We start from the raw sequence: 7,723 nt of genomic DNA, 5'->3' as shown, positions 1-7,723 counted from the left end.
ATAAAAATTTTGAATTTAAAAACGAAGAATCTCCTTTTAAGTGAAAATATAAAAAAAAAAATTCTCACCCCAAGAAAAAAAAATACATTTTGTTCTTTATTTCTTTTCTAAACACAGCCTTAGTTATCATAAAAAAAAAAAATAAAAAAAACAAAAATCTGTTACTTTTTCTTCCAGGTAGCTAACTAAATGCAATTTAGAATTCCACGAAAACTGCTACCGATGAACAAACCGGTGAAATTGCCGTTCCAAGCTCCCACTAACCAACAGGACCTTTGCACATCTATAATTTCTTTCGCAAATGAAGTAGAATTCCGAAAGCTTAATGAAAATGAAACCAAATATGGAAGTTCCTCACTGATTTCAGAACAAATTTGAGTTATCATGGATCATCGTTTATAAGTGAAACCAGACTCTCAAGAGGCTGAAACTGACTAAGGTCTATAAAAAATTTGGTTCCGTTTCACCTGTTTTAAGGAATTGATCTTCTCTGAAAACAGATCAAGTTTTAAATGCAGAGGAGTTCAGTCGGAGCTGTCACTGATTCTGGATTCATGCATTTAACACAATTTATGATCGAAGGAGCAAACCAAAAGAATTTGCTCTATAGATTATTCCATTATAAAGGGGGAAAAAGAACAAATAAATCAATAAATTCGAGGAGCTACTATGAAGTCCTAATCTATAATCCATCATCTCTACATCCTATCTACACCTACTATTACAAGAAATATACAGCTAGTAGCTATTCTCTGCTACTGTTTTAGACCAGTGTCGAGCAGGAAGATGTAGTAGGATCGTATAGGGCCGGAAGAAGGTACTTCCTCCCATTAACGCCGTGAGCATTGTAGCTAGCACCGGTAGTCGAGTCCACCAACAATTCGCCAGCATAGCCCGGATAAGCTCCTTTCCCATAGATTCCAGGGCAAGCTGAAGCAGCTTCAAGAGGTGCCTCTGCAGAGCCTTGGTAATAACCATTACCAAATGGGTTCGTAGCAGTTCCAGCCAAAAGACTAGCCAGATTGATAACCATTCCATCGAGGCCAACGTCGTTGTTGGGGGCGATCAAAGGAGCGCCCTGAGGTCCATAGATGGGCTGGTGGAAGGGCCAAGCACATTGACCAGGGCACTGTGTCTCTGAGTTTCCGACCCAGATGTAAGCGAACTTGTATTTCTTGTTGTGAACATTCTTCATCTGGTGGCTTGGGGACGACCCATGTGTCCCGCACCTGCTGAGACAGAACCCTTCAACGGCAACATCAGAGGCGGTCAAGACGACGTTAATGGCATTCCTCTGGTCGCCTCTGGCTGCGAGCTGAACGAGTTGCTTACTGGTGAGAGACTTTCCCCAGGAATAGTTCTCGTCCAGGAGCTGCTTACCCAGATGAAGGGAGAGGGAAGAGCGTTTCTTGGAGCTGAGTTGGTAATATTTATCAGTGGTTTTCCACCATGTGAGAACAGATGGTTGTTGTGTTTGGGTTGTCTGAGGAGTTGTGGAGACAGAAGAGATGAAATCAGTGACGATTGCGCGTTGGGAAGGCTTGAATTTGCCGTACCAAATGAAATTAACAGAGATTTGGCCGGCAAGGAGAGAGCCCTTATGATATTGAAGCAGGGGTTGGTTTGTACCAACTCAGTGAGCTTTCTCCCGGCAGAGGAGACATGAAAGAGGGAAAAACCAGCAAGAGCTGTAACAAGAGTAGAGAAAAAGAAGGTAAAGAAGATGTAGAAGCCATACTCAGAACAGCTTGGGTAATTGGAACCTAATAGCTAAGAAGGAAGAGGAGAGAGTAGCTGAGACTGCTTTGAGTTCGTGACAGAAGAGGTCCAATGCTTGAGGTTGTGAAGGAAGAGGCTTTATATAAAGCTTTGGCCTTGGAGAGGAGGAGGAGGAGTTTGGAGACTCTTTTCGACGAAATGACGGAAGCGTAGTCCATACTTCACACTCCACAGCTGGGTGCTTGTACGATATGCCATCTGGATTTGGAATTTGAACTGAAAGCAGCTGCAGTGACACTCACTCGCTCAGACAAACGTTCTCTCACACACACACAGACACGCACAATCTCTCACCAAAAACTCGTGAAGATGATTACTAAGCGCGTTACTGTGGGACAACGGTAAGGGCCGGCTGGATAAAGCTTTTTTTTTTTCTCTTGTTTTTGGTAAACGGCTGCTTACAGCTAACACGTGACAGCTGTAGCACCACCCAAAGGTAAAAGCTGGACCTGAGATTGCATGTTACTTTACTAAAGGCTGTAACCTGTAACTTTTTTGGTGGAGATAAGGACAGAGGAGGACCTAGATGTGGGCCCGTCAATTGGGATAACTTTTTCAAAATTTATTGTTGGAAGAGGCATGGCCCCAACGGCTCTACTTCCTATTTTCAAACTTCAAGACAAGCTGGCTTTAGCTAGGGGCCGAAGAAAAATATTATTTGGACAAATCGCTATGGGGATAAATTAAAAAAAAAAAAAAAAAAAAAAAAAATGAAATTCAGGTTTGAATTTGGATTCGAATATCATTGACTCATAAAACGTTCGAAGTTTTATTTTTAATATTTATTGTTGTTTTATTATAATTTTTGGACAATCAAAATGGTAGATGATGTGTATAATTTTAGGCCTATTGGTATTGTAGATGATGTGTACTTAATGAATTAGAAGTATGTATTTCATTCTTAGTATAGGTTGTTTTAATTTAATAGTCACTTTTAAGCTCTCGCCAAAACCTCTTTAGGTCACTAGATCTAGTCAAAATATGGAAAAAATATAATGTAGCTAAGCAAAATCTATAAACAAGTTTTTGTTTTTTTTTTTTTTTTTTGTTTTTTTTGACCCTCAAGGAGGGGATCCATGAACCACATTGCTACTATGCTTAGAGGTCATCCAAAATGATTGTCTCTATATACCCAAAACGAGGGTAGAGCAAGGCCTGCTTAGAAATAGCATGGGCATGGACATTTTCATCTCCATTAATAAAATAACAAGTAAAAGCCACAAGGGACGGAAGAAGACATCTAATATCTTTTACAATAGTTGAAGCTTCAACAGGTGGTGGGGAGGACTAATCAAGGAGGCAAGGAGGCAGTGAATCAAACCTTGGCAATTCAAGAAGAAGGTCCCCTGTTGAGGCCATCGGCAATGTTTAGTCCCATATCATATAGATTCGTGACCATAATAGAATAAAGAAGACAACTCTATCCATTGGGGTAAAAACCAAATTACAATTGAACTTGGGTAGAGTATAGGCATTAGGTACCCAACCAATATCTCTCAAGGTTGGAGATATTAAGAAAATATTTGTTATTTTTTTTCTTAATATTTTTTTAATTTTCTAAGTTTATTATTTTTTTAAAAGTTGATTAATTAAAGTAAAAGATTTTATGAATTTGGGCTTTAGCAGAATAAATTGCGTGAGAGTAGAAGTCACAATTTTGTTCCAATAGGCGGCAAAAAGTCTCATTAGGCATAATAATCCGTGAATTAATCAGAAAATTAAACAACTATCTTGCATGTCTTTTTTCTTTTTATATATCTTTCCCTAACTTAAAATATAGGAAAATTTGTTTGGGTGATAGCATGGCCTTGTGCGAGTGCGTTAGCCAATGGAAGAGGTCACATGTGCATTGATTAGGAGGGCATGATGGTCATTTCCCACACGTTGGATTTGGGTTCGGAGGATGTGTTCCCTCAAATATAAGAAGGTAGAGTGTTCTTTCTGTGTGTGGGAGGGGATTAACATGTAGACCGATATAATGATGGGTCAAAGGGAGAGAAGCTGGGAATATTGTTGTAACCCGACAGTCACTGTGAGTAGGGTGAATCAGTGAGTCTAATTGCGATCCCCAAAACCTGTCTGATATTTGACATGGCAAACCTTGATACTCCTGTCCCTGTTTGCACACAGTCGTATGCACACTCAGCCTCTCATAGGCGCTTTCAAGTGTATACACATATTCTACATTCTACGTACTTCAATATATATATATATATATATAATACAATCAAGAAGCACACACACAACACAGAGTTTTTACGAGGTTCGACAATATGCATACATCCCCGAAGTAGTACCCGTAAAGGTTTCGTACCTATTTGATATACTACTTTTGACTGCACCTACAGTCGGGAGCACCCACACCCAATTTTCTCAAATTAAACGAAGATGACACTCATAGTATCGGTACAATGTGTAGCACCCACTACACGGAAGCACCCACTCCCAGTGCTTAGCACTCACTAAGCACTCAATAAATAATATAATAAATTAAGACTTATATCAATGCCCTACAGTTAAGCCATGCTTAGCATATACATCCACAACTAGCAAGCATGCTTATAGTTCATCCACAACGAACCTAGCATATATACATTCATCCACAACTGGCAAGCATGCTTGCAATTCATTCACAACTAACCTAGCGTGTATACATTCATCCATAATTAACCCATATATATACATGTATATAATGTAAATCAAAGGTTAGAGAATCTCACAATCGGTGCCTGGGATGACTGAAAAAGTTGTACTTATAAGTTTGGTGCTCACACCTTCTCTCTCTTGGCTTCTTGCCTATTTTACCTCATTTAATGGCCTAAAAACAATTATCATCAAATATTCATGTTCATTCAAGGACCAACAAAGAGGAAAAAGTTTCTTTTGCCAAAATCGTAGCATTCCTTCACACAAAACTCATTTTTCTTGCTGCCATTGTGTAGAGCTTGAAAAAAAAATAAATAAGTAGCAACTTGGATGAACTCATTTGGAGTTAGGGTTAGAACGTTATGGGCATATGAAGTTGGACCACCCAGAACACTCAAAATTGAATCTTCGGACGAGTAGCGTAGGCTACGCCGACGGCGTGCGCAACAGAGGCGCAAATCTGACAGTATATTTCATCAAAAGGAATCTCTTAATCCAGACCGTCCTATTCAAATAATGAAAAGTAAATCTCAGTTGTCACTTTTTCTTGTCGAGTTTTGATTGGCTCCACCATTGGATCCGAATCCTTCAAGATTGTTTTTAATCAAATCTCATGAGATCTTTAAGCTTAGAATCTTTATAATACTTTCTATGCATGTCTAAAACACCACAGCATACCTTGATAAGTACTCAACCAATGGGAGATCTCGAGGTCGAATCTGGTCCGTCACTTCAGCTTCAAAGCTCAACAGCCTTTGGATGGGAATAAGGCATACGTGGCTTCATCTCTTCAATCTACGACTCTATACTCCTCTTTGTTACAATCAAGCTCCTGCCTTCATATATTTTAGTGCTTAAAGACCCCTAGCAACTCAGACCTTCAAATTTTTGAAATTACACAAAAACCCATGAATATTGAAAATTAAATCTAGAAAATCCACCAAACACCTTTGTCAGTTGATTTTTTTTTTGTTCTGATTTTCGAACCACTTTACGGAAACACATGAATTTTTATATGATATCCAAGAAAAGAGCTGGACCTACCTTTTGAGATCTGAATTGACCAAATGTAAAAAGATCAAAATGCCCCTAAATTTTTCCAATGACTCATTTTCCTCTTATGAAATTGGAATGATATGAAATTAGAACCGTTGAAAAGATCTGATTTTTGTCATATCGTTACATGGAGAACACTTATTTTAAAAAATTTCATAAAGAAATTGTCTTGCAAAATTGTCATTTTCATTGCCGAAAATTTCCCTGAGCATAAATAGGCCAATTTTGCCAGTTTTGACACAAAACTTGCACCACCTACCATGGATGAATCAAACTACTCCATGCATACAATGTCGCTATGTTATCTCATCGGTGATACTGAATGCTACCATGTCATCACTTTCAGCCATGTCACCCAAACTGGCCACATCATCACCGCCACGTAGTCGGATTACCAATAAGGTCAACCATACAATAACAAATATGACATCCTCACTGTCCATCTTTGTAGGGCTAGGTGTTGTGCGCAGACCACCTCATTACACCTCTATAAGCTCTCATTGCATACGATGCTTTTCCTGTATGCATAGCCCATACATCACACGGATGCGAAATGACCACTATGACACTTTTGGTTGTTGCACAATGCAACATGCCCCAATAGAGAACTTTCTTCCTTATAACAACTGGACAAATAGTAGTGAGCAATCGATAGAGAGCAAGGGATGCTTGAGCTCTGATCCTAGTATTCCTTGCTTCAGTTGGTTCATGAAGTTTTGGCATCGGGACGCATTACTGCTGATCTGTATGATTCACAGCTTCACCTTGAAAAATCGAAAAAGTGCAGGCTAGCCACGGAGCTTGGATAGGATTTCCTAATCAGAGATCCATGGATCATAGACGATATCTTCCCATGAGAGTTCACCTATAAAAGCGTCCTTCATTCTCAATGCCTGAGCATCCATCCAATGCATTCTTTTCGATACAGTATGGTATCGTTGCTAGGCTACGTGTAATCCACACCTTTTCACTGGGAAGACAAAATGATCGCCTTATCCTTTGTGACTGATGGGACACTCCTCTTCTTAGGTCCTGCAAATCAATGCACACTCAATTGGGCATAAAAATCTAATTATCATAGTTGCTACATTTTGGCTCTAAAAAAAAAAAAAACACCATATGGCAAAAGCACATTTTTTTTGGGGTAAATGGGAAAAACACATATGACATGTACAAAATGGGAAGTTAGCACTACGAGTTTGAGTTGAGGAGGTGAGGAATGTTTCGTATTACTAAGCCCGATCTTTTCTCATTCTGTATTGTAAATTAATGATTGCGAATCAAACAAATTTGCTTGTAGTTTTAAGCGCCGGTTGTTTTTTTTTTTCTTACCTGTTAGTCTTACTTCAAGGTCAATAACTATGAATAGGAATTGTATTTACAAGGAAGCTGCCATTGATCATTCAACTGGTGAAAGTTGTTCTTCCAAGCTCCAAAAACACAACTCAGAAGAGATAAAATTTTACTTCAAATAATTGATCACCCCTCAGAAAACCGATCAAATTATAACTTCAGTGGGGTTCATCCGGAATTGTTAGTAATTAATTCTAGATTCATGAATTTGGATATGGGTAGAAGAAATTAATCTCTCTCTGTTAGGACTCTTATGTGGGTTTAACTGATACTGATTAACCTATTGGGCCCAAGAGAACAAGGATTTCTCTAATTAGGAAACTTCTAGCCCTATTCTACTATGGGAATGGAATAGGGTTTAGGGATTCTATTATAAATAGAATACTGACGGTCCTTACAGTCGTTACTCTCATAATAATATTTTGGGAGCACTGCTTTCTCACAAGAGCTAGTATAAAGATAGAGAGAAGATCCTAGAGTAAGAGGCTGCAGAAGATCTCAGTAGAAGGACCCATATTGTGTGGTTCTTCATCATAGTTCGTGGTGTAAGCGTCACCTTTGATTTAGGGACTTCATTCAAGCTCAACAGGTATGTGATCGATTTTTTTTTCTATTATTCATTCTTGTATTCAATACACTGTAAGTCATTCAAATGATTTTAAAATTTAGAATCACTAACAATTGGTATCAGAGCCTACACTATGGTGTTAGAATCAAGAAATTATTTAAAAAAAAAAGGGGGGGTTTGAGTTTTAATTTATGAAAATCATTATCTTACTCTGGCTTAAAGGTCCCGTATGGGAAAACTTTCTTCACGAAAGTTGTAGAGCATGAGAAGATGGACATGGCGGTACGCTATAAGTCACTGAAAACCTTCGAACGTGCTGGT

General features: G+C 38.7%; 1 pseudogene; it reads right to left on the bottom strand.

Annotated features, from left to right (window-relative positions):
- Window positions 1–573: 573 nt before the first annotated feature.
- LOC122063713 lies at window positions 574–5,924 on the bottom strand (annotated as a pseudogene).
- Window positions 5,925–7,723: the final 1,799 nt, after the last annotated feature.

This window comes from Macadamia integrifolia, chromosome 2 (genome assembly GCF_013358625.1).
Source record: "Macadamia integrifolia cultivar HAES 741 chromosome 2, SCU_Mint_v3, whole genome shotgun sequence".
Classification (NCBI taxonomy): domain Eukaryota; kingdom Viridiplantae; phylum Streptophyta; class Magnoliopsida; order Proteales; family Proteaceae; genus Macadamia; species Macadamia integrifolia.
The sequence above is the reverse complement of the archived record's forward strand: the minus strand, read 5'-3'. Positions and strand labels throughout refer to the sequence as shown.